Genomic DNA, 25,850 nt, shown 5'->3' with positions numbered 1-25,850 from the left:
GTCCCATGTCCTGATTATTTTCTCCAAAACTGAGTTAAATAGAGTGGGTGATGGCCATCCTCATGCCTCACTCCTGTCTTTACTTTGAACGGTTCATAGATCTCTCCCATGAACTTCACTTTCAATATTGCATTTTTCATGTTTCTTGTCATATTAACATCAAAGATAATGATAATGTGCAAGAATAATGTAAGGCTAGCATCTTTTTAGTCACATGTTTCTGCTGATACAGCTTATATTGTACACCTGGAAACACAATGTCAATTTTGTTCTGATGACAACACATGTCACCTGGGAATAGTAGATGTACTGGCAATGGTTTCAGTGTCATCCGCCAACAGATAGTGTAATGGCATAGCTATCAGAGTGCTATATGTGTCTACCCTTTATTAGGAAATGCTCACAGCCAGTGTGATGCAGACATGTGAAGCAAGCAGGCAACCATGCCAGGAAGGCACACTCGTGATTCTTATAGCCAACGAGTGAGTTTAAAAAGGGGTCAAATTGTGGGCTTCCGAGTGGCAGGATGGTCCTTTCGGGGGAATTGCCACACAAGTTGGATGTGCTGCGTCAGTTATGCAACATTGCTAGTATCAGTAGTCACGTGAACATTCTCACACACGTAGTCGAGGTTCTGGACATCCACACAGCACAGATGCTCACTAGGATTGTTGTACTGAAAGGGCAGCAGTTGCAGATCGTACGGCTACCACAGCACAGATAAAAGGTCTTGTGAGGCCCAGATGTGTCAACACAAACTGTTGCGAAGCAGTTATTGCCAGTTGCGTTACGGACGTGCACACATCTATCCCGTCTTCCAATCGTGCCTCAGCACTGACATGCATGGTTCGAGTGGTGCCATCAGAGGATCTCTTTGAGGATGGCATGGCACGCCATGGTTGTAAGTGATGAAAGCAGATTCCGCTCGCAGACAAGTGATGGTCGTATCAGCAAATGACATAAATCTGGTGAGCACTCTCTTGTAGAGTGCATTCGTCCAAGATACAGTGGCCCCACCCCAGGCGATAAACTACAACTCTCATTCGTCTGTGGTGTTTCTGCACTTGGTACATACAGAATGATGTTACACCCGTTATTTTTGCATTCTTGCAACTGGAAGGTAATGTACTGTTCCAACAGTACAGTGTTGACCCACACACTGCCCACGAAACTCAGTGTTCTCAGAAAGATGAACAGTGACTTCCCGGGCCACCATGTTCTACGAGTTTGTCTCCAACCGAGCACATGTGGGAACATGGGATGAGAAGTGACTCGTGCAACTTGTCAACCAACAACTCTTACATAACTATCTGAACAGATTGAGCATGTGTGACATAATTTATCTCAGGACAGTTTTTGCCATCTGTACTATCGACTGAATGCTATAGTCAGTGCCTGCATTGTCACCAGTGAGGGCTACACCACATACTAATGTGTGTGTTTTGGCATGGGCCGATACATGCTAGCTGAGAAGCATTTGCAGTATTGATCTGTAAATGTGATCATTTCATGTACTCCATATGCACTGTTGCAACATTAAATCTGGAGTGAATTTTCTTCTGGCAGTGGGCACAAACTTTTACCTCACAACTTTGATACATTTTACTTTTTCTTTTTCTTAGTCTTTATCCCCTGCTATCACAGTCTCAGCATGTTAATGTGGATTTGGCAGTATTAATGGTAAATTGTGGCCAGATGCCCTTTCCATGCCACCTCCCCCCCAACCATCCAACCCACACCAGGGTGAAAGGTATGTACCCTGTATCTGTATGTATCTAATATTATCGTGTGTGAAAGTGTGAGAATGTTTTCAAAATGTTTGAGGATCATGTAACTGATGTGGGGTGTGCATACCAGTCTGCTATTCATCTAGTTGGATGTGGACAACAGCCTAAAAATCATGTCAACACTGGCTCTAGCTGCATGCTAACGTTGGCATCTACCCAGGAGTATTACAATTTCGATAGAGTACAGTAGAGTTTTAATGATTTATACAATACTTTTATGTCATGAATTTTAGAAAATTGATTGAAGATGTCTTTCTGTTGTTGTTTAATTTATGATATAGCCGCAACTGAAAATCCAACAGAATATGTTAATTATTCTGGTCTTGTTCATTTCTGTATTTGTTCTGTGTTAAAGTAATTGTTCAGACGCATACAACATAAAAGTTAAAGTAAGGTCTATGATGGCAGGCAGTGACTGGGCTGTTGTCCTGACAGCAGGTAGGGTGCAGCCTTTGTTCACCGTGGCACTAGGAGGGAGAGGGTTATGGCCTATCACCCCAGCTTCCTTTTACCCCTGGGAAACATCCCCAGGAGTCATCTGATAGCAGGTTGGTGTCACCTGGGGCGATCCTGCAGTCACTGGAACAAGGAAAAATCCCCACTTTTATGTTTTATGGGGAATCGAGCCCAGGACCTCCTGATTGGAGTCTAGTGCGCTACCCACTAGACCTCCACAACCACCGTGCTTATGGGATATGAAATGTCTGCATCTATATGACTACTCTGCATTTCACAAATCAGTGCCTGACAGAGGATTTATCAAACCACTTTCATACTGTTTCTCTACCGTTCCACTCTTGAACAATGTGTGGGGAAAAGTAACACTCAAATTGCTTTGTGTGATCTCTGATTTGTTGTGTTTTATTATAACGATCATTTTTCCCTATGAAGGTGAGTGCTATGAAAATTAAAATGTTTTTGCATTTGGAGGATGAAGTTGGAGACTGGAATTTTGTGAAAAGATCTTGCCACAGCAAAAAAGTATTTCTTTTTGTGATTACCATCTCAACTCGCATATCATGTCCGTGACTCTCTCTCTCCTAATATTTTACAATAATACAGACTGAGCTGCCCTCATTTTGACTTTGATTTCCTCCATCATTCATATCCCATGGTGTACTTGTGCATTGTCATCTTGAAACACAACCAATGATCATCCAAATGTCGACTATATGACAGGTCAGTAGTTTCGAGGATCCTGTCATCAAATTGCACAGCCCTCAAATAGCCTCATTAGAAATGATACGTGTCAGACATCTGTATACCATACTGGCCCAAAACATGACTGATCCATCTGCCTGCTAAACTTAAAAGACTGGACTGCAGGTCTGAAACTCATTTTTCACTGGAGCGGACACAAATGAACAAGAATTCTCTGTGGCTCTGAACAGTAGCTGAGCACAAGCAGACACCATTCTGTTGCATTTGGTTAGCATTCACAGGTGTTCACTCATGTTCTGCCCATTATCAGTCCTTCGATGAACTGTCAAACGAAGTCTCCATCATCTCTGCATTGGTGAGAGCAGGAGAGAAAGAGCTAAATTTTGGTGTTTCATCAGTGAACTTTTGTCTTCAACTCAAGATCTTTGAGCAGCAGAATGGTCTGAAGAGAATGTAATGTTTCTGATAACAGAATAGATGCTCGTGAATTCCAAGATGTCCACACCATAAATGCCAAATAAAAAGAAATGCAATTGACAGAGAGTTTCCGAGGTACTGGGAACATGAGAAAGATGATAATTACAATAGATACTTTCATTAGCCAGGAATGGAGTGAATAAGCACGAGCTTCGTATTTGTTTTTATTAAAAAAGAACAGCACAACAAAGTTCCTTGAAAGTAAACATGTACAAAAATGTATCCATCATGCTGATTAAAATTACGTACATACCCCACACGAGCTTTGTATTTGTTTTTATTAAAAAAGAACAGCACAACAAAGTTCCTTGAAAGTAAACATGTACAAATATGTATCTATCATGCTGATTAAAATTACGTACATACCCCACAAGCCACCTTAGTAATTTCTTGCCCTGTTCCACTGACAAATAGTGCTAGGAAAAATGATAGTCTATATACCTCTGTACAAGCCCTAATTTCTCTTGTCTTTGTGGCCTTTACATGAATTGTAAATTGGTCGCTGTAGGATCGACCTAAAGTCAGCTTCAAGTACGAGGTACCTAAATAGTTTAATAGTGTTTTGTGAAAAGAATATCATCTTCCCTCCAGGGGTTGCTATTTGAGTTCATGAAGCATCTCTATAATACTTATGTGCTGGTCAAACTTACTGGTGACAAATCTCTGAATTGGTTCAATGTCTTCCTTTAATCCAATGTCGTGCAGATTCCAAACACTCAAGCAATGCTAAAGAATGGGTCACACTAGTGTTGTGTCCTTTAGAGATAAGCTACACTTTCCTAAAATTCTTGCAATAAACCAATTTGTCCATTTGCCTTCCCTACAACCAATTTTGCTTGTTTCATGTTTTACTGCTTTGGAACATTATGCCTAGGTATTTAATTGACATGACTGTCAAGCAGCATACTACTGATGCTGTATTCAAACATCATGGGATTTTTTTTTCCTTCTCATCTGCATTAACCTACATTTTTTTATATTTACAGTAAGCTTCCATTCATCTCACCAATCACAAATTTTGTCCAAGTCATCTTATATCCTCCTATAGTCACTCAATGGCGACATTTGCTCATACACAATAGCGTCATCAGCAAACAGCCTCATAGTGCTGGCCACGTTGGCTGTCAGATCCTTAATGTACACTTATTAGCCAAAACATTATGACCACTGCCCACTGCGAGTTGGATGCTGCCTGGTGGATTTGGGGGCATGTGATGCAGTAACAAAAATATGTAAATAGAGCAGACGCAGATGGGGGCTCACTTTAGGTAAGATATGGGCTGCAAATGGGGAAATCAGTTGAGATAAGTGATTTTGATAAATGGCAGATTATTATTATGCTGAGCCTGTGACACACATCTCAAAAGCGGCAGTGCTGGTCAAATGTTCATGAGCTATCTATCACTAGGTGCTAAATGGTTAGACATCCATGACTCTTCACAGTACTTGGGGTTTGGAGGCATGTCTGGCTGCAATGTGGATAGATGGTGATTTGTAGCACAATGCTGGTGCACGCACAAGTGTTCCATAGCACACTGTTCATTGTAAATTCTGGAACACGGAGCTCCGCAGCAGACCACTCCTACATGTTCACATGTCTACCCAACAACATCATCAGTTGTGATTGTAGTGGGCACAGGACCATTCGGATTAAACCATCAATCAATGGAAATGTTGGCTCTTTGGGTGAATCCCATTTTTGCTACACTAGGTTGGTAGGTGTCTCCACAAAAACCATCATTGAGGTGAATGGCAGCTCCAAATGTGCAGCACACCACGGATGCTGGCTGGTGGGAGCAGCATTATGCTTGGGAGACATTCTCCTGCACTTGCATGTAGTAATCGAAGACATGCTGACAGCTGTGAATCACCTATGTCCCTTCATGCTTGATGTCTTCCCCGACAGCGATGTAATCTTTCAGCAGTGTAAATGTCTGTGTCTCAGAGCCAGAATCATGCTACAGAGGTTTGAAAAGCATTATAGTGACGTCATGTTGATGTCTTGGTGGCCAAATTTGCCTGATGTAAACCTAAAGAACCCATCTGGATCGCTATCAAGCATCATTACCACGTATGCAAATCAGTGATATGTTATTTACGTGAATTACAAGACCTGTGTGTAGACATCTAATGTTTCATACCTCCTCAAACCTAACAACAAGCTGTCTGATCCCTGATATGCAGAATCAGTGATGTATTTTGTCCCAAAGATGGACAAACAAGCTATTAAGCAGGTCATAATGTTTTGGACCACCAGTCTAAACAGGATATTACAAAAAGGTACAGCCAAACTTTCAGGAAACATTCCTCACACACAAAGAAAGAAAATATGTTATGTGGTCATGTGTCCGAAAACGCTTACTTTCCATGTTAGAGCTTATTTTATTACTTTTCTTCAAATCACATTAATCATGGAATGGAAACACACAGCAACAGAATGTACCAGCATGACTTCAAACACTTTGTTACAGGAAATGTTCAAAATGTCTTCCATTAGTGAGGATACATGCATCCACCCTCCGTCGCATGGAATCCCTGATGCGCTGATGCAGCCCTGGAGAATGGCGTGTTGTATCACAGCCGTCCACAATATGAGCATGAAGAGTCTCTACATTTGGTACCGGGGTTGTGTAGACAAGAGTATTCAAATGCCCCCATAAATGAAAGTCAAGAGGGTTGAGGTTGGGAGTGTGTGGAGGCCATGCTATTGGTCGGCCTCTACCAATCCATCGGTCACTGAATCTGTTGTTGAGAAGCGTACGAACACTTCGACTGAAATGTGCAGGAGCTCCATCGTGCATGAACCACATGTTGTGTTGTACTTGTAAAGGCACATGTTCTAGCAGCACAGGTATGAAATCATGATAACATGCTCCATAGAGTGTAGGTGGAAGAACATGGGGCCCAATCAAGACATCACCAACAATGCCTGCCCAAACGTTCACAGAAAATATGTGTCGATGACGTGATTGCACAATTGCGTGCAGATTCTCGTCAGCCCACTCAAGTTGAATGTGAAAATTTACAATTTGATCACGTTGGAATGAAACCTCATCCATAAAGAGAACATTTGCACTGAAATGAGGATTGACACAATGTTGGAGAACCATTCGCACAAGTGTACCCGTGGAGGCCAATCAGCTGCTGATAGTGCCTGCACACGCTGTACATGGTATGGAAACAACTGGTTCTCCCGTAGCACTCTCCATACAGTGACGTGGTCAATGTTATCTTGTACAGCAGTAACTTCTCTGACACTGACATTAGGGTTATCGTCAACTGCACGAAGAATTGCCTCGTCCATTCAGGTGTCCTTGTCGTTCTAGGTCTTCCCACTCGCTTAGTCATAGGCTGGAATGTTCCGTGCTCCATAAGATGCCGATCAATTTCTTCAAACGTCTTCCTGTCGGGACACCTTCGTTCTGGAAATTTGTCTCGATACAAACGTACCGCGCCATGGCTATTGCCCAGTGCTAATCCATACATCAAATGGGCATCTGCCAACTCTGCATTTGTAAACATTGCACTGACTGCAAAACCACGTTCCTGACAAACACTAACCTGTTGATGCTACGTATTGATGTGCTTGATGCTGTTACTGTAGAGCAATGAGACGCATGTCAACACAAGCACCGAAGTCAACATTACCTTCCTTCAATTGGGCCAACTGGCGGTGAATCGAGGAAGTACAGTACATACTGACGAAACTAAAATGAGCTCTAACATGGAAATTAAGCATTTCCGGACACATGTCCACATAACGTATTTTCTTTATTTGTGTGTGAGGAATGTTTCCTGAAAGTTTGGCCGTACCTTTTTGTAACACCCTGTATAGAGAATGAGAGTGATCCTATCATACTTCCCCGGGGCACTCCTGAGAATAACCCCAATACCCCTGCCTCTGATGAACACTCACCATCAAGGACGACATTCTGGCTTCTACTACACAAGAAGTCATCTCGAGCCATTCACATATCTTGAAACCTAATCTGTAATTTCAGACCTTCATCAACAGTCTGCAGTGGCGCACTGTGGCAAACACTTTCTGGAAACAGCAATGTGGAATCTGCCTGTTCCCTTCATCGCTGATTTGCAGGATATCTTGTGAGAAAGGAGCAAGTCGAGTTTCACATGAACGATGATTTCTAAATCTGTGCTGATTTGTGAACAGAAGCTTTTCTGTCTCGTGGAAATCAAAGTGAAAATACATTCAAGAATTCTGCAGCAAACCATTGTTAAGGATATTGGATTGTAATGTTGTGGGTCCATTTTTTTACTCTTCTTATATACAGGAATTACCGTGCTTTTTTCCAATTGCTTAGGACTTTGCATTAAGCAGGAAATTACAATAAATGCATGCTAAGAACAGGACCTATGCCATAGTGCACTATTAGTCGAGAGACCCATTGCTGAAATTTTGACATTATGTTGGCTAGACAGTAGGTTGGAGGATTCAGTTCTGATACTGCACAGCTCTCAAATTATACTTACTAGTTGTTAGAAGCATTTGATATCCATAGGTGACACCAGACCAAAACCAGACTGACTCAACTATGTGCTGAATCTGTGGGTCTTCACACTTGAGACATGCATTGGTACCTGGCCATTTCCGCACCCTTCTACAAGGATCATCAGGTATCAAAGAAATGCTTCACTTATTGTGAAAGGAATACAATACCACTGATCCAAGTTCCGCTGGAGGACACCCTGTATCACCACTAGTAATTTCCTTTCCTGTTGCACCACAAACAGAGTGAGGGCAAAATGACTTGTCTATATGCCTATTAGTCGCAGTAGATTGTTCTGCAGTCAGCGTCAACAGCCATTTCTCTAAATTTTCTCACTAGTGCTCCTTAAAAAGATTGTCGCTTGCCATCCACCGGTTTCCATGTACACCACGATTCTTTGTGCACTACATTCCTCGGGGGTTTGTACTGTAGTACATAATGGACACCTAGAGACCCCACTGAATGTGTCGAGATGGTTGTGTACCGTGTGAGTCAACACAGCTCTCCCCATTATCTGCAAAAAAAGTCACAGTGCAGTTACAGTAAGTTCCCGAGGTATTACCTGGCAGCTATAATTTGAAGTTAGCAGTCATCAGTTGTTGTTGGCTCTGAGCAATCTCTGTAGTGCTGATTTTTAACATTTTGTTACTGCAAAGGCTGTGGAATGTTCATTTGATGTCGCTGTAGCGTTTGCCAATTGTGTGGTAACTTTCCATGCTGATAAGCATTCTTACTGTAAAGTAACAATGCCTGGGCAGTCTTTAAGCATTAACGCTTTAATCCCTTTGCAACGTCAAATTTTTTGATGTTATATTGGACATGTGATCAGTTTGTTTATTTATTTATTTTTGTAATTTTATTTTTGTGGTTTAGTACAAAAACTGTAGTGGTAGTGTAATTCTCCTAGAGCCCTTTTGTGAGCTGCTATTTTCCTCTGTGAAAATGAGGCAATTTTTTTTTCCAACTACACAAGTGACGATAGTAGTGATCTGACAATAAACAAAAAGTGTTTGTTGTAGCAATTTTTATGCATCTGGTACAGTGTACTATCACAAGATACCAGGTACATCTACAGATGGTAATATATATTCCCAAAAGCTTTGTAAAACCACTAAGTGGTTGGCAAGTATGCTTCCCGAGATTCACAAAAGACATAATTGTGTTTACTCGAATCTAAGCTGCACTTTTTTCCGGTTTTTGTAATCCAAAACACTACCTGCGGCTTAGAATCAAGTGCAAAGTAAGCGGAAGTTCTGAAAAATGTTGGTAGGTGCTGCCACAACTAACTTCTGCCGTCGAATATATGTAGCACTACACAGGCATGCTTTGCAGGCACAAAGATAAATACTGGCGCCAAAACCTATGCGTCAGTAAACAAACTAAAAAAAAAACAGGGGTGGGGGTGGAAGACGAGCTTTTTTCTCTGCCCCAAGGTTCAACCACTGCATTTCCATACTTTATCCAACAAAGTAAATACAAATTCCGTATTCTTCATCTCCGAATGTTGCAGCCTTTCAATGTACTATGAAAATCCGACTGGAAGACTGTTTGGGATGTTTGTCAATATGGCCAAGTCTACGTTCTGAATTTTTGTCCTACCTGTGACAAGAGATGGTTGTTAATAGCAACTTTTATGAATTGTGAATCACATCCAGTATTCTCTTCACCATAAGAATAATTCGAATGTAAACATTTTGCCATGTATTCCTACATGTTTCCTGCTATCTCATTTAAATCCTGTCTTCCTAATAAACTATGAAACTAGAGTGAGACAACAGCAAACGCGGAAGAATATATATATCATGTCATGTTTATATTCGTATTATTCCTATGCTGAATAGTGATACAGTCAGAAATGAAGCACGGCAACTGACTAGATTTTTAAACCTAAGATGGCTCTAATTTCTGTGCAGAATGTAATGCACTAAAGAGGCGTCTGCAAAAATTTTCAAACGGAGAAAATTTTTCGCTTAACTTTCGTTTGGAACATCTATCATATGCAGTCTATTATATGGTTCTTGTTGATCATTATCAAAGAAACCAGCAGTGTAAGTAACAACAAATAGCAGTCTCTTGCCATTGTTTCACTGATGAGATGATTCCTCTCTCTTTTTTTTTTTTTTTAATTGTAAGCGGCAGTAGCGTGCGCATAAGCAAGCCATCCCGCGAGCGGCGACAGGCCATAAACACGCATAATCAGAATGCGACAAACAATGCATGGCACAGTATGATACTGCGTTTTGAGCTTAGAGTGACGGAAACACCTATAACAAAGAGAACGGCACTTATCAGATCAAAGAAAAATAAGCAATCAATTCAAACCAGACGATGCACGTGAAAAAGGCTCTCTAGTATAAATATGGATGGAGAGCCTGACGCATAGCAATGACTACGTGGTAAAGCTTAACTGCTAAGTTTACCACACGCACCAAACTACTGTAGCTGTATCGTCATTCATTCGACCTACATTGTCTCAGGTTGAAAGGGCTACTCTGAGATGAACAGGTTGCCACAGGAGAGTAATGCATGGACTTTAACTGTTAGTTGCCCTGAATGTGAGTCCAGTGAGCTCACCACTGTGCCACCTCGCTCGATATATTTTGAGAGAAGTTCCTGATTTAACCATTTCACAGGATGTGGGAAGTGTACTTCCCATTAACTGTATTTCTTTACTGTATTCCTGAGAACACATCATACGAGCTCTGTATGCACCTGGCACCTGATGTTAGTTAGCTGCACCAGCTGAACTTTCTGTCTGTTATGAAATGTAGCTTTTAATTGTCATTAAATGTCACTTGTTCCTTTCAGAAGCAGTTGCAAATATACGTGCCACCAAATAATGTTGTTTTGAAGGCCACTGGGAAGTATGCTTACTACCAAAGTAATTTTTCCGTGATACAAGGGGAATATACTTACCACAAAATTAATTTCTTTTTTGGACTGCAGAAAAGATACTTACCACCAACTGACCATACTTACCACTAATTTAGTTGTTTTACTATGCTCTTGGGAAAATGTTGTACCTCCTCTGGATGTGGTTGACCTTTTGTGATAATATGCTAAACCACTGGTGCCTGTTTGTCATGACATCAGTGCTGTTGTCACTTGTTACAACAGAACACATTGTTTCATTCTGCAATATATGCTATTGTGACTTGTCTCAGCTCGTTTCTTTAAGCAGTGTTAAATGAAGTTTCTAGGATTGTAAAATAGATAGTCAAATAAAAACAGAAAATTCCTTTTTTTCACATGTAGTAGTAACTCATAACAGCTTACTAAAGACAGTGGGAAGTATACTTACTACTATAGTTTTTTGCTCCTAAATCACAAAAATAAAATAATCAAAAATTAAATTTAGTTGAAACTTCTAAAATGATACCAAAACAATTAACTTTACAGGGCTGCTACAAAAAATGTGCCTACAAATGGGTTAAAAACAAAGTATGCAAGCTGTGGGGGCAGTGTGAAACTTTTTTAAGCACTGTATTTGAAAAATATTATTCATTTTGTTCCACTTCTAGAATGTTAGGTTTTGTGGATTTTTGCCTGTACATTAATGGGTGTGGATGCGTTCAGTGGAGGCAAGTGTGTCGTGTATGATTTTTCTCAGTAAATATGTCCTACTAACGTTGCAGTATATCTCCAATGTTCTGGATGCATCAAATGAAGTTTAAAAGACAGCTAACTGCTGCTGCTGGTATGCCTCTTCATGTAAATGTCAGAGTTACTATTATTATTCAATACAAAAAGGAAGATTACCAGCTTAGCAATTTGCTGAAAATGAGTTCATTAAAGGGAATATTACAATTAACATCCTGTTAACGACAAATTAATTAGAGATGGGAAGCAGCCACAGATTGGAGAAGGAAATTAATACATTTCATACTGTGCTCGAGCACAGGCAATAAAAAACAGTGAGCAAACATGATGCGTGTACTTGTTGCCTCAGGGTCTCCTGCGAAACTGAGGTGCTTGAGTAAGCTACATCACACTGCTTCGTTGTGTGCTTGTTGGCAAGCCAGTTTATGAAGTACACATCCCTCTTCATTTTTATATAACTTTGTTTTGAATGCACTGTACAAGAATATTGAATACCTTGAAAATTATTGAGTTCAGCCATTCATTCACATGTAATATTCCAACAGCTCCATCACCGATGAGAGCCTTCAGGGGTGTAAAACGAGTAAGTGAGAAGTGCCACTGAACTACTAACAACCATTTTCATCTACTACTAATCTGCTCACATTAATCATTATTCAAGGGGATCAGTTCTACATCATTTTATTTTTATAAATATACAGAGAAGCAACTACTTGAAAAAAGCCAATGCTCTGCTACTTAAACTGCTCTGCCACTATTTTGATTTAATACTTCATGCTAAATGGGCATTTAATTCTACACAGGACACTGTCATCTAAACTTATTCTGATAAATTCATATACTTCCTTCCTGTGCAATGTCCTTTATGCTGTCAATGCCACGTTGGGACCAGTACAGTAGTTTCTGTTCCGTGGAGAACCAACCGTACCTGCACATAGGCTATTATTATGATGGAATCACCACTTCAAAAGGCATTCCAAAGCTGCTGCCAGCTTCCCTCTGTGGAGTAAACCATCTACCATACCTGTCTGCTCCTAGAGAATATGTTGCATGGCTGAATATGGTTTTCTGTTAGAAAGTGTTTGTGCGTTGTGTATCTGAGCTGGGACAGGTAGGTAAATTCACATATCCAGGTAAATTATTGGTGGACTGGCTAATAAAACATTTTTTACTTTAAATTTGAATATTTGGGGATTTCCAGATTGCTTCTAATTTCGGCTGGGAGATGTTAAAAGGGTGTTGCACCTGAATATAAAACAGTTTTCTTAACTCTAAGCTCTTTACGGGTGTCAGTCCTATTGAGGAGGGGTACTCCTGGGCTGTGCACCTGAGTTTCTCCTGGGCCACCTGCAGCATCTGTACTGGTAACATGCCAAGGTCATTATACGAGTGGTCAATTGGCCATAAAGAGGTTTGGTTGGATATGTTTATGTTTAGTGTGCAATACTGCTTTCCCGTATTGCCAGTTGGTCAGCTAGATATTTGCAGCTGGCAATGCCATTTAGTTTTGCTGTAATGCAGGAATTCACCAGTGTTTATTTTGTCTGTGAGCTTGTGCTGTCCACAGGTGATTAATTGTCCCTAGATAGAAGTGTTTTTCAGCAGTTGTGTTTTCACCCGTGGTTGTGGTCGTAGTTTCCCAGGTTAAGAATGAAGTGATTGTCAGAGTGTCTCAAGTTCCTGTACAGTAGTGTGGTGAGTTTTTTGAATATCTGTGTGTGAGTCTCAAGGCAGTATTCTCTGTGAAGGTCGACAGTGTGTGTGGACTGTGGTGCACTTCGTTGTGTATCACCTGTAGGCGGCACAGGCGGTCAGAGCCACGTAACCCCAGACTGCAGCTGCATGTATCATCATGGGTCTAATCAGTATCATGTACACGGACCTCGATATCCTCCTATTCAGTGTGCTTTACCTGTTGAGCTTAGAGTAACACTGTTTGAGCCTTGCATTTGCTCAGTTGGCCTGTCACTGAAGTATTTGACTTTCACACTGAAACGTATTGGGCGTGTGTGTAGTGTTATTTGTCTGCAGTCTTAATGTGGGGTCCTACCCACTCATCTCATATAGGGTGCCTAAAGGATGCTGCATTCTCAAAATGCTATACAACAATTCAAGCAAACAACATTAATAGTTTTTATTACAAATAAGAAGCTTGACAATGCTTGACCTGGAATTTACAATAGTGTCGCAAGCAATAGGCGACATGCAGTATAAATCCGAGTCCTTTGCTATATACAATGTTCGTGCAAGTTTCACACACAGCTTGTGGATCACTAGTAACTGTTATTGTAGCATTCTGCGCTAGGCCTGTCCGTATACTGTCCTAATCCTGTCCAAATACTGAGTGGCCGAGGCTGGCAGGAGTGGCACTTATATTCTCTTTGTCTAGGGGCCTGCTCCCATTGTGGTGTGGTCCTTGCCAGTGGGCTATTCGCTGACGGTGTGTTCACTGCCTTCTTTGCTCTTGCGATCTTAATTTTCATTCCAGTGCTTGTGGGTATGCCAGAACACTTAATGATTGTGCAGTTGTTATGGTTTGTCAGTGAACAGAACTGCTTCACACTTGTCAGCATTTGCTTTAACACACTGTCGTTCCAGCTAGGCAGTTTTGTTTGCAGTTGCGAATTATGCCTGATGGTTTCCAGTCTTGCACTAGGATGGTAGTGTCATCTGCGTAGATGGTTGCCATTGTGTTTTGTTCAGTTGGAAAGTCATTGACGTAGAGATTAAACAAGAGGGGCCCTTGGATGCTGCCTTGGAGTACTCTCACTTGTATACTGTGTTGTGTTGACTGTTTGCCCTGAATGTCGGTGTTGAAGCTTCTGTGAGTGAGATATGAGTGTGTAAGGTGTACGAGCTCGTCAGAGAGACTAGCAGTGCAGAGTTTGCGAATGAGACGATTGTTCCGTAAATGACTGAAGACCAGGAACAGTGCTCCTGTAGCTTTATGGTGTTGGGGGTGTGTGTAATATGTTCTACTACACGGAGGAGTTGTTGTGTTGTGGAGTGGTGATTGCTGAATCCAAATTGCTCCAGTCTCAGCGAGTCATTGGTGTTGCAGTGCATAGTAAGATGTTTGAGAATCATCTTCTCAACAATCTTATTCAGGGAGCTCAGCAGGCTGATGGCTCCATAATTTTGTGGTAGGGAGTGGTATTTCCCTGGCTTCCTGAACATCAGGACAGGGAAGTGTTGATGTTGTAGAATGGTATTCATCATATGTGCGAGATGCTCTATAGCTTTATTTGTGAACTCCTGGGTGACATGGTTTTGAAAGTGATTGGGACCAGGAGCTTTTCTAGTTGTTTTGTGCTTAATAACCTGTGTAATTTCATGTGTAGCAGTATGTATTGTTACATTGCACTTGGGCTGGGTTACAGGCCATGTAACCTCCTGGTCCATTTCAAGTAGCAGTGCTGGATTGGAAGGAGCCAGATTCAGTGTGAATGATGTTGCTAGTGTTCTGGTCATCAGCTCATGCTTCCCCTCCATGGAGTATGCTGGTCTGTAAGGTATTTGTAAACTTGGTGTGTAGTATTTCTTCTTGGTGGAGTGGACAGCTATTTGCCACACTCCAGGTCATGTGGTGTGCAGCCCTGCGAGTCTATTGTCCCAGTTTGTGGTTTTAAAAGTTTTAATTTAGCCTGTATGATCCCCTGGAGCCTGCTAATATGCTGTTTGTACATCCAGTATCTCCCGAGATGATCTCTCATTGACATTGGCCCCTGTATTTCTGGGAGCAGGGCCATTGAGCATTCTTGTGGTATAAGTACTGTAATGGTACCTGCTATTGCATCCTGAACTACGGTGGTAAGGGCTTTGACAGCTTCAACAAGTTTCCTGCTTTGTGTAATTTTGGGAATTTGTGGGATACGACTGTTCAAGCATTTCCTTGAACAATGCCCAATTCACACGCTTGTAGCTCAGTATCCTGTGAGATTCATCATACTGCTGTGTTTCTTGCGAGTAAAGTATTATAGGTGTTTGATGAGGCCAAATCATGTATAATTTCAATGTTGATTGTGACTATAATGCCTATCACATCTAATGTCTATCACATTTAGTCTCTGTTCCCTGTTTTAAGTGTCACCTCAGCTGGCACTAGTGTAATGTAGTTTGGGCGCAGTGCATGTTCGCATAGTTTTTTTGCTATTGGTGTTTGATCTTTGTTAGTTCCAAGCAGAGTGTTTAGCATTAACATCATCAGTGGCTATTAGTCACTATGCTATGTTGAGTATTGTGCTGATATCGCTTGTTGTGATATTACCAGATCAATTGTATATCGATATCAATGTAGTGTTCACTCAATTGACTTGACCCTAACAGCTGTGGCTTCTAGTCTTTCAGGTTCAGGGATCTTAATATTTGTGTATTCTTTGTCTCAATATATGAAGATTGCTGTTCCACCCACAGTTGTGCCTTCAGGTGGTCAGTAAAGTAGATGTAATATCTTGAGAAGAGTAGTTGTTTGTGTGACTGGAGCTCAGCTTCCTTCATGAGAGCATTCCAGATTCCCTTCTCCTCCATAAATGCAGCTAGCTCTGCCCTTTTGTTGCCAATCCCATCTGCATTCCAGAATAGCATCTAGGTCAAAGTACTGTTGTTTGTGTTTTGTGGTGTATTATCTATGGAAGTGTGTGGGCAGTGTGGTGATAGCAGTTTGTATAGCAGCCATGCACTGGCTGTGTGTAGCCATCATGAGTTTGTGCATGTGTTACGATGATGAGCCTCAAGAGGATCTTAAGCCATGTGAGTGGGGTATAGTGTCTCCACTATGCCTCTGATTGTGGTGAGAATGTTTGTTATGTCAGCCAAGGTGCTGGCGGTGGTGTTGGTGGCTGGTGGTCCTTATGTTGGTGTACTGGATGGGCTGGCTTGTGTGTTATTCATGGTTCGTATTTCATCTGGGGTCACCTGTGTTATTGCTGTGGTGAGGGGGGCAAGAGTGTGAGTTACAGTTACATTGTTCCTTTTAATGTGTTCCTATGTTTGTCTGGTCTGTTGTTGGTGTATTTGTTGTGGTGTGATAGTGTCCCCTCTTTTGTTTTTTGGGTACCTCTGTTTTATTTCGTGTGTTTGTGGTTGCCCTAGTTTGGGTGTGTCTTCTGTGATATCACAAGTGTCACAATCTGGCCTAGACAGAGTTGACTTGGTGTTGTCTGGGACCGGCAGTGTTGTCATCAGTACAGGGGCAGTTTCTAGCATTGCAGGTGTGGGTTGTGGTTCTGTTGTTGTGGGAGTGTGCCGTGAGTTTTTGGAGCTCTGTGCATCCTCAGTTCATCCACTTCCACTGACAATGCCAGTAAAAGAGATTCCACACCTTACTGGTTGGGGGGTGGGGAGTGTCTTGGAGCTGTTCTGGTTACCACTTGTCTGTCTTTGGCACTTTTGCACCTTAGAGCTTCTTTGTATGCTGCACACCATCTGTAGTTTGCACATGGACCCCTCCACATTTGGTACATTTGATAGTTGTACCAAGTTTAAAGTGTCGTGCTACACAGTTACCAGTGCATTTGCGGCACCGTGTGCCAGATCACATCGGGTGCCGCATGGCCAAACTGCTGGCAGTGGTGGCACTGTTGGGGGACACACGGAAGTGTGTATATTTCTACTACGACCATGTGAAGCAGGAGCATCTGCGTCAGAAAGTTGCAGGAGTAAGCTGTGTCATCGAACTCCACTAAATAGTTTGGCTGCAATCTGTGTGTCACGAATCCAAGAATTCATCTCATGCTCTCACAGTCCCAGCTGAGAGCTGTGATTATACCATGAAGAATGTCATTGAGGGTTGTGGTGTCAACTCCTTTCACGATGTACATTCGAGTTTTCCCCCCTTGGGTGTTATATTTATGATACTCAATTCCCCCAGCTTTGACGATTTTCAGGAGATTTGTGCAATCTGTTTTGTTGCATACATACAGTGATACATGGTCCCTTGTGAGTTTTGTGTTTGGTATATTGTGGGGAGTGACATTCTACAAATGTCTTTTTTAGCTTGCCGGGGCAAGTGTAATTGTGTATTATGACCAGTGGGAAGCCAGTCGGTGTAGTGTTCTGCGTAGCGGCTGGGGTAGTGTTGTGTAGTTGAGGTGCTGCAGAATTGTTTGTATGGTCCCTCATATTACCGATGCTCAGAACTGGTGTTGGTAAAAGCACGCTGCATTTGCCGTGTGAGTCAGTAGGCTCAGTTGTTCGTGTATGTTGCTGCTGATTCCATTTTGGACCCACCAGCTTCGAAGGTCCATCTTTGTTCCACGGAGCTGTCACTTCCAGCTCGAGGACTACTGTGGTGGTATTGAGGGCCTCTCTAGTATATTCACTGGTGGTGTGACTGGTGTTGGTGTTGCTGTTGCTGTTGCGTTGCTTCCACCCGTCAGTTGGACAATGAGCTCATGCTGTCTCCGAGCCATTGCTTCTTGATTTGTGGCAGCAAAGTCCAGATTTAGCTGGTTCATCACTTACTGATAGGTGGCAAAGCAAGACAGAAACGTCAAAGGGAACAGGTGGCACTCCTGCCTCTTGTGCTGCAGTCTTGCTACGGGTCGTCGGGTGGGATCTGCTCGGTGGATCTGCGTCTCCCAGACATAAGGATACTTTTAAGGATAGAATGTGGATATGAGACAATTTTACTTTTTCGTCTGAAAAGACAATTTTGCTTTTTTAGTGTACATACAGAAGAGGGGAGTCCTTATGACTCACTTGTGCAAGATGCAATGCTCAGTGCAAGAGAGCACGGGTGGAAGACAGCAGCCTGTACTGGACAGTGTTGTCCAATGTGAACGTGCCCCGGACACTGAAATACCCTATTAAAGAATGGGAGAGTCACACTGGGGAAGTTCCAACCACAGTTGCAGGATCTTTGAGCCAGAACTCATGGCCACCTAGCACTGTCAAGTGTGTAGCAGCGTGTGCTTGTAGGTGACACTCCAAAGAGTGTCCTGTGGCATCTACACCAGTTTTAGCGTATGTGTAACACAAATATCCTCTCGCAGCTACTGCAGGTACAGGGGGAAGGCAGCTGCTCAGCTGCGACTCACCCGTAGTACTGCCCGAGGTTTTCCTTGGTGGGAGGACTGGAACGAGGTGCACCAAGCCTTGTGATGCTCATTGAGGAACTGTTGGAGTGAGACGTAGTGACTCTGAGGTCAAGAAAGCTGGCAGTGACCAGAACAGGGTGTGCTGACTCCCCCCCCTCCCCCTCCCACCATACTGCTTTCAGTGATGCCATTGCAGAGGATTACACTGTGGTTGGTCATCTGGTTTTTATGTGGGCCAGAACATGAAGCTTTCCTTTGCTTTTTTTTGCTAAATTGACTCATACTTCAGGACACAAACACCTATACAGAGCAAATGTATTGGCATCCAGGGTTGGGTTATTTGGGGGGGGAGTGACAGTTTGTTATTGTTTCCGCCCCCCCTCACCCAGCTACCCTCAAAAATGCAACTCGCTAGCAACCTCGCTGTTAGCATACGACAGACATCTACAATTTTAATAACAATAATAAACACACAAAAATATATTAAATTATTCAATATAATAGTAACAATACAAATAGGTGGATCAAAGAAGGAAGAAAACATAGAACAAACAAAAGAACTTCATAAAGTGTACAAACTGACATGGACACACTGTAATAAAAGAAACATTTCAGTACAAGGCAAACACATGCGCTATAATACAGTTATAGTATCAGAAGCACTCTTCGCATCAGAAATGACCACAATCTGTGGACCAGGCACCACAAAGCAGAAAGAATACAATGCAAAATCCTCAGAAAATTTTTTGGAGCAGTGCACAGAGATGGCATATGGATGAAGAGATCAACCAGAGAATTATAAGAACACAGAGGCAGATTCAGTCACAATCAGAAAACACCGACTAACATTCTGTGGACACATACACACAACGAACAGCGACAGAATCACAAAGGGATTTAGGATGTAGTAAATGCCTTAATCAAAAAAACCAGTTGGTTTAAAGAGATAGAAGAATGCCAAAACGAGCAGGAATCAGAATGGAAATGATGAATGAAAGAGACAGATTCAGAATCAAAATTATGAACATAAAACTTGAAGTAAAGGGAAGGAAGAAAACAGAGAAAATATGTACATATCAAAGGAAACAGGAACACAGTCAAAGAATGAAAAGATTTTGGGAAGAGAAAAGGGAGGAGGAAAGAAGGAAAAAGCTGAACAACCATGTAACAACGAAGTTGAACTCTGTCAGAGTGTGTGCTCACCATCATTATTTCAATAAACATTATGACTGAACAGAGGTCTGCAAACACATGTGAATGAGGGGAATACTGTTTCTATCAGTGATTTCCAACTGTGTTCGGGAAGTCATTCTTTCTGTTGTTGTTGTATCGGATCTGTTGACAGCTGGTATGTTCAACCCAGTGGTGTGCAGCATTACCCGGCTGGAATGTTGTCAATCAGACCAAAAGCATGTCCTTGTGGGCAGACCCTAGCACGAGCAACTGAAAAGTGTCCTTTATTAAATGTAGCTTGTCATTGCTGGAAGAACTTGGCATTTTTGACACACTTCTGTTTCCATGCTACCTCCTTCTCCAAAAGTTATGTGTGCATTTGGAAATTGGTGAAGTATGAAATATAAAGACATCGTGTCATTCTGCCACATCTGTCTGTAGTGTGCATTTTGGGGTGCGTGTACGATACAAGGCATTTAGGTATGATGAGGTTACTTAGCCATTAATGTTCACAATGGCTGGCATAAAGGAAACATGACAAGTATTACATTAGAAAGCAACAGCGATAGCTTTCCGACCGCATAAATTCTACTAGGCAGAGTCAGAAGCAGACACAGTGGCCTGTGCCAGATACGAGGGTTGGAAGTGGCTGAAATGTGAGTCGTGGGACAAAGAGAAAGAGAGAGAGAGAGAACACACAGACAGCACCATAAAGCATTCCCCATCTCTTTCTGCACAGAATGCACCACACTGCTGCCTTCTTAAGTGCACCCCAGTAGAGCAGGAAAGACGGGCAAGAATGGTGGTCGAGTGAGTTGTAAACGGTAAAATTCACTGGAGTATGACGAGTGAGCACGTCCCCCTGATCGTCGTGGGGTTGACTCTCACTAATGCCGATTCGCAAGTGATAAGAAACAGAAAGTGACAAGTGCCGAATTACGTGTTTCACGTCAACCGTGTCGGCCAGCAACAACCATGGATTGCAGTGAGGATTGTTGTGAATGTTAACCATCAGCATTGCGTGTGACAAAGTACTGAAAATCAGCAATCAATAAAAAGAGATAACCACAATTAGACGTGTAAGGCAAAGGTAGCAACTGCCTCAGAATTTGTGTGTTAGTAGGAAATATATATCAGTTGTACATCACAACCTTTGTGATTCTTAACAATAGACAAACTTTCAATCATTAGCTATTCCGTCCCAGAACAGCCGCATTCGGTTGAAATACTCCTGAAACCACAGCAGAACAACCAATAGCCTTTCATCCATTAAGCACACGGTCATATATCATAATAATTAACTGTTTGGTGGCTTCGGTAAATTACCCAAAATCCAGTAAAGGAATTAATCGGGAGTGTTTCAACACGAATGCTTAAAAATTCTTTTGTAGTTAACCTATTTTCAGATTATGAAGAGTTGTTTGTTACAGCTTGTATTTTTGTTCCAGGCGGCCCTGAACTTGATGGCTGTAGTGATGTCGTGAAGGCACAAAGTTGGAAGTTGTTAAACCTTCAGAAACAAGATTTTCAAAAGTACTTCTTCTCAGATACCAATATTTCGCCCCTGTTTGTGTCGGATACACAGACGTCTCAGTTGTTGTCACGTAATTTGAGTGTAGTGACTGAATCTAGAAAACAGTTTCTTTTGCTTCCCTGTGCCCCAAGCATTATGTGCAATGCAGGACTCCTAACAAAACAAACACACAGAGCACAGCCCTCTGTCTTCTCTTGCCGTTTCTGCAGTTTGGGAGCACAGTCCGAAAGTCGGACTCATGTTGACCGGTCTGGCAGGGCGAAAATGGTCAACGTGGGTTCGAAGCTGGTGACAGAACGGACTGCTACAGCACGAGCAAAGGTTTTTGTCGGACCCGAACTGATGAAACTCATATGAGAAAATGGCCTGAAGGTACTTAGCGTTGCTCGCGTGGCGGGAATTGTGGGGTCCAAGCAGACGTCCAGCCTTATCCCTCTGTGTCATAACATATCTTTATCCTCTGTGGCTGTGGACATTGAACCGGACTCTGCTCTCAACTGTGTGATTATAACTGGCACGGCAAAGTGTAGAGGGCAGACGGGCATGGAGATGGAAGCTCTCGCTGCTGTATCGGTGTCTGCCTTAACAGTGTACGATATGTGCAAAGCTGTGAGTCATGACATTGTGATATCTGAAATAATGCTTCTGGCCAAAAGTGGGGGAACTAGAGGAGACTTCCACCGGACATGAGCATCTGTGTGGCAGTGAAATAAGTTAAGTATACCTGGGGTGATGTAGGCAAATTTCAAAGTCTGTCCATAGTTATCATAAATTATATACACATCGAATTGGCCTGAATATAAGTTGCCCCTTTAATTTCGAAAAAGAGAGAAACTTAATTAAAAATAATTTGTCAAGTTGCCCATTTACAAAAGCTTTTCAAAATGTGATTTACCCTTAACCAGTTTTTTTGTAGTACACTATAGATAAATTACACACAAAAACAAAGCTTTCAGTTGCAGTTTTCATGTAAGACACTCTTAACTTCACTAACATTCATTGTTTTGTCACTGTCAGTATTTTTGTCACTCTCCTCCCAAAGTACAGTGCCGTCACTACAATCCCGGGCATTGCATGTGCAGCATTTCTTGAACCGTACCTTTAAAAAGCACATCTGTTAGATGAATAACTGTGAGTTTGAAATTTGCAACGTAACTGTACCGAATTCCAAAATTTTCTCTCAATGTTGTGCTTCATTGGTGAAGAATAAATTATATTCTTTAGTTAGAGAAAAACTGTGCCTGTTCCATTGTCTAAAATAGTGAAACTGTGAGAATGGGAATACAGAGGGGTCCAGAAAAATGTAGACTCTCTTTGATAGTCAATATTGATGGAACAAAATGGCATAGTGTCAAAATTCTTGCATGGGAGGAAGATCATTTTGTGTGTTCAAAGTGACACCTGTTAGCAGCCAAGCAACATCAATGTTGCTGAATTGTTGACTGAAGTACAGCTGTCAATGTTGCCAGTGTGGTAGCTGCACAGGATGTCTTGATGGTTTCTCATATCTCATTCAGTGTAGCTAGGTTCTGTTGGTAAACTTTGTTTGTCGAGGTCCCCCATTGGTAGAAGTCGAGAATTGTAAGGTCCCATGAACTTGGTGGGCACTTGACAGTTCCTCTTCGACTTATCTGTCGTCCAGGTATATTTTCATCTAAGTAGAATCTGATATCTCTGTGGTGGTGAGGCGGAGTACAGTCTTGTAGGTAAAAATCTTTTGTTTCCAAACACCACTTGGATGGCTAATAAAATCAATGTTTGCAGTATATGATACACCTCACCAGTTATGTACCTTCAAAGAAGAATGGGTCAGAGAAACAATACTATGACGGACCACACCACACATTAACACCAAGTGAAGTAACATGTTTGTCCATGTGAACATGAGGATTTTCAGCAGCCCAATACACGCAGCTATGACAGTTTACATTACCATTCAGGTTGAATTGTGCCTCATTAGGCCAGATAACCTTCCCTGCAAACCATTCATCTTCGTGAAGCATGCCTTCAGATCACTCGTAGTGCTCCATCCTTCGATTCGAGTTGTCCTCATTCATAGTGTGAAACAATCTTGGAATGTACACTTTCCACTTTGCAGTCTTCAGAATTTATCATGCACTTGATCAGCTTATCCCACTTCCCCATACACAATGCTTCATAGATTTTTGAGATGATCTAGAAAAATGTTGCAATACAGCAGTGCTGGAACCTGGAGGTTGATGTTGTTGTTCAGAGGACCTTTCCTTGTGCACATTTTAAACAGCATTGTCGGCTTAAAATTTATACCAAATACAATAAATTGTTGTTTCAGTACAGCCTTGCATTGCTCAAACAATAGTTGTACTTCATCCAGTGCTGCATTGTCATCTGCTGGAAACCCACACGACAAGATCTGTTGGGAAAACAGTGGTTTATGCTACCACTCAAAATTGCAGCCATATAACACTTTGTTCCAAAGGTAATAACTATCAGAGAATGTCTACATTTTTCTGGATCCCTCTGTAGTCACTACCTAAATGGGATAGCAACAAAGAGAATGTTTGCATTGCTACCTCATACACAACAATTGATTTACAAACTGTAGTGATATTTTTGTTTCATTTCAAACTTAAGAAAAAGCACTACAGTTGAGGTTTCTATGATTCATAAAAGTCCCAGTTTTTACGGGAGATTTTTTGTAGAAATGGTGTATCTTATATTCAGGCCAATATGGTACCCGTTTCCATCCTGTTTTAAGTCTTAATTCAAAATATTTATCTTTCTTTTTCCAATACCTGATCAGTTTGAGAGAGATATTTAAAAAAAAAAAAATAAGCACTAGCAAGTACGTTAATTTGCTATTGTTAAAACTTTTTCTCGTGCATGTTCTCTACAATTTTGATATGACACCACCTGCACTCTTATCTTGTTGCCAGTAAAAAGTGAGTAAGTAGGTCATTAAACTCTCTCTCTCTCTCTCTGTGCCCTTCCCCAGCTGTGTGGTAGTGTCCTCTGTGTTGCTCTATTGTTTCAATTTTTGATGGTCCCGTGCTGTGAAAAGTTGAGGTGAAGTGTTCATTCTTAAATAAATAGTGTGTATCAGCTCTTTTCTCCTAGGATCAGGTTGTCATTGCTGTGTTCATTGATGTAAAATGACACTTTTTTAACAGTTCCTAAAAGGTGCACCACTTCATTGACACTTTTGCTCAGGTGTAGAGCATATTGGCCAGACTGATTTACATGTTTCAGCTTTACACTGTATGGTATCCTCTTTTTTAAAGGCCTATTATCTTTCTTGTGTGTGACTAGTCCAGAGATTGAAAATGTTTTATTTTGTAAGTTACCAATCCAGAACAGGTTTCTGTCCATTTAATTCTTCAGGTTTTTCCAGAAGTTTGCTGAAATTCCTGAGTTGTCCTTTGCACAGTTGGACATCATTGTCTTCCTCGCATATTTTGGTGACATTAGTTGTTGCTTTTACAAAGTGCTACTTGAGACTGACCGTCAGATGGAGCAGGTCTGTAATTTGTTCCCTCTGCCTTCGTGCTTCATCTGCAATCTGCTCTGACAGACACCATTCTCGGGTATCCGTGTTGCGTGATATTCCGAGTGTCATCTACACTCACGGGCACGATTCTTGTGTGTTATGTTTTCAGTCCAAGCTGGTTGGTAGAATTCTGTTTGCGGGCTGTCCCCGTTTGGGGACAAGGATCGGCAGGGCATGAAACCCTAATCTTTCATCTTTCAGTTAACTCAAATGTCGAGTGTCACTTTTTTCATGTACTGCGGTTACAAATATAAGAAAATACAAAATGAAAATTTCTCAACATAGTCATGTTTCTTTTCAGTATGTTTCTCAGATCAGTACACTGCAATGTAAATATTCCATTAAAAGAATATATTTTTGATTGTTTCTTCAGTCAAAGATGCATTGCCTTTTTGACTTAACAATCAATGTCAAATCATTGTCCCTCAAACAATCATGCAGGGGTTTGACAACGTGAGACCATGGCTTTATGGAGGATCACCTAGAATTAGCTGCCGTCTTTTCTGACATGATTTTAAATCAATGGTATCATCACTGTTTCTTTTGCTTAGGGTTTTGAGTCTAGGAATGATGCAAACAATCAGCAGTTTATTTCTTTCTTACGTGATCTTGTTTTCTCCTCCGTAGCCCCCTTTCTTCTTTCATTTGGTAGCCTCGAGCAAATTGAATATTCCTGCTTTTGTTTGTATTTATTAATCTGTTTGTGCCTCTAATTCTTAAAAGACTTCATTATGACACTAATAATCTGAAGCAGCAAATTTGGGGAAAAAGAGCTGCATTCATTTATGCTGTTGTAATATGGAGGAATTGGTTGTAGTTGGAAAAAAATCTGCCTTTTACAGCTGCTGATTTTTGTCATTTATTTTACATAGCCCACCCATGATCTACAATCAGGTCTTCCTTTTTATGTTGTATTTTTTATAAGAATGTTGAAACATAGATGATTGTTATGCATCTTTGCAGCACCTAAACTTGAATATTGTACTTAAAAATGTTATTTGTTGTCTTTTTTAAATTAAATTGTTATGTTTAAGAAGTGAATTAAAT

The 25,850-nt window shown here is 41.4% G+C and overlaps 1 protein-coding gene across 3 annotated transcripts in view; it reads left to right on the top strand.

Annotated features, from left to right (window-relative positions):
- LOC126483818 (molybdenum cofactor biosynthesis protein 1-like) overlaps positions 1 to 25,850 on the top strand; it is a 329,046-nt gene that overhangs the window by 173,645 nt on the left and 129,551 nt on the right. For 2 of the 3 annotated variants that reach the window (XM_050107015.1, XM_050107012.1), the window contains one exon: positions 21,192 to 21,985. The exons of the other annotated variant lie outside the window; for it this stretch is intronic. The gene's annotated coding sequence lies outside the window, so the exon portion shown is untranslated. Of the gene's footprint in view, positions 1 to 21,191; positions 21,986 to 25,850 lie in introns of those variants that run through there. 3 annotated transcript variants of the gene reach the window in all.

The sequence above is a fragment of the Schistocerca serialis genome, chromosome 6 (assembly GCF_023864345.2).
Source record: "Schistocerca serialis cubense isolate TAMUIC-IGC-003099 chromosome 6, iqSchSeri2.2, whole genome shotgun sequence".
NCBI classification, from domain to species: Eukaryota; Metazoa; Arthropoda; class Insecta; order Orthoptera; family Acrididae; genus Schistocerca; species Schistocerca serialis.
The sequence above is the reverse complement of the archived record's forward strand: the minus strand, read 5'-3'. Positions and strand labels throughout refer to the sequence as shown.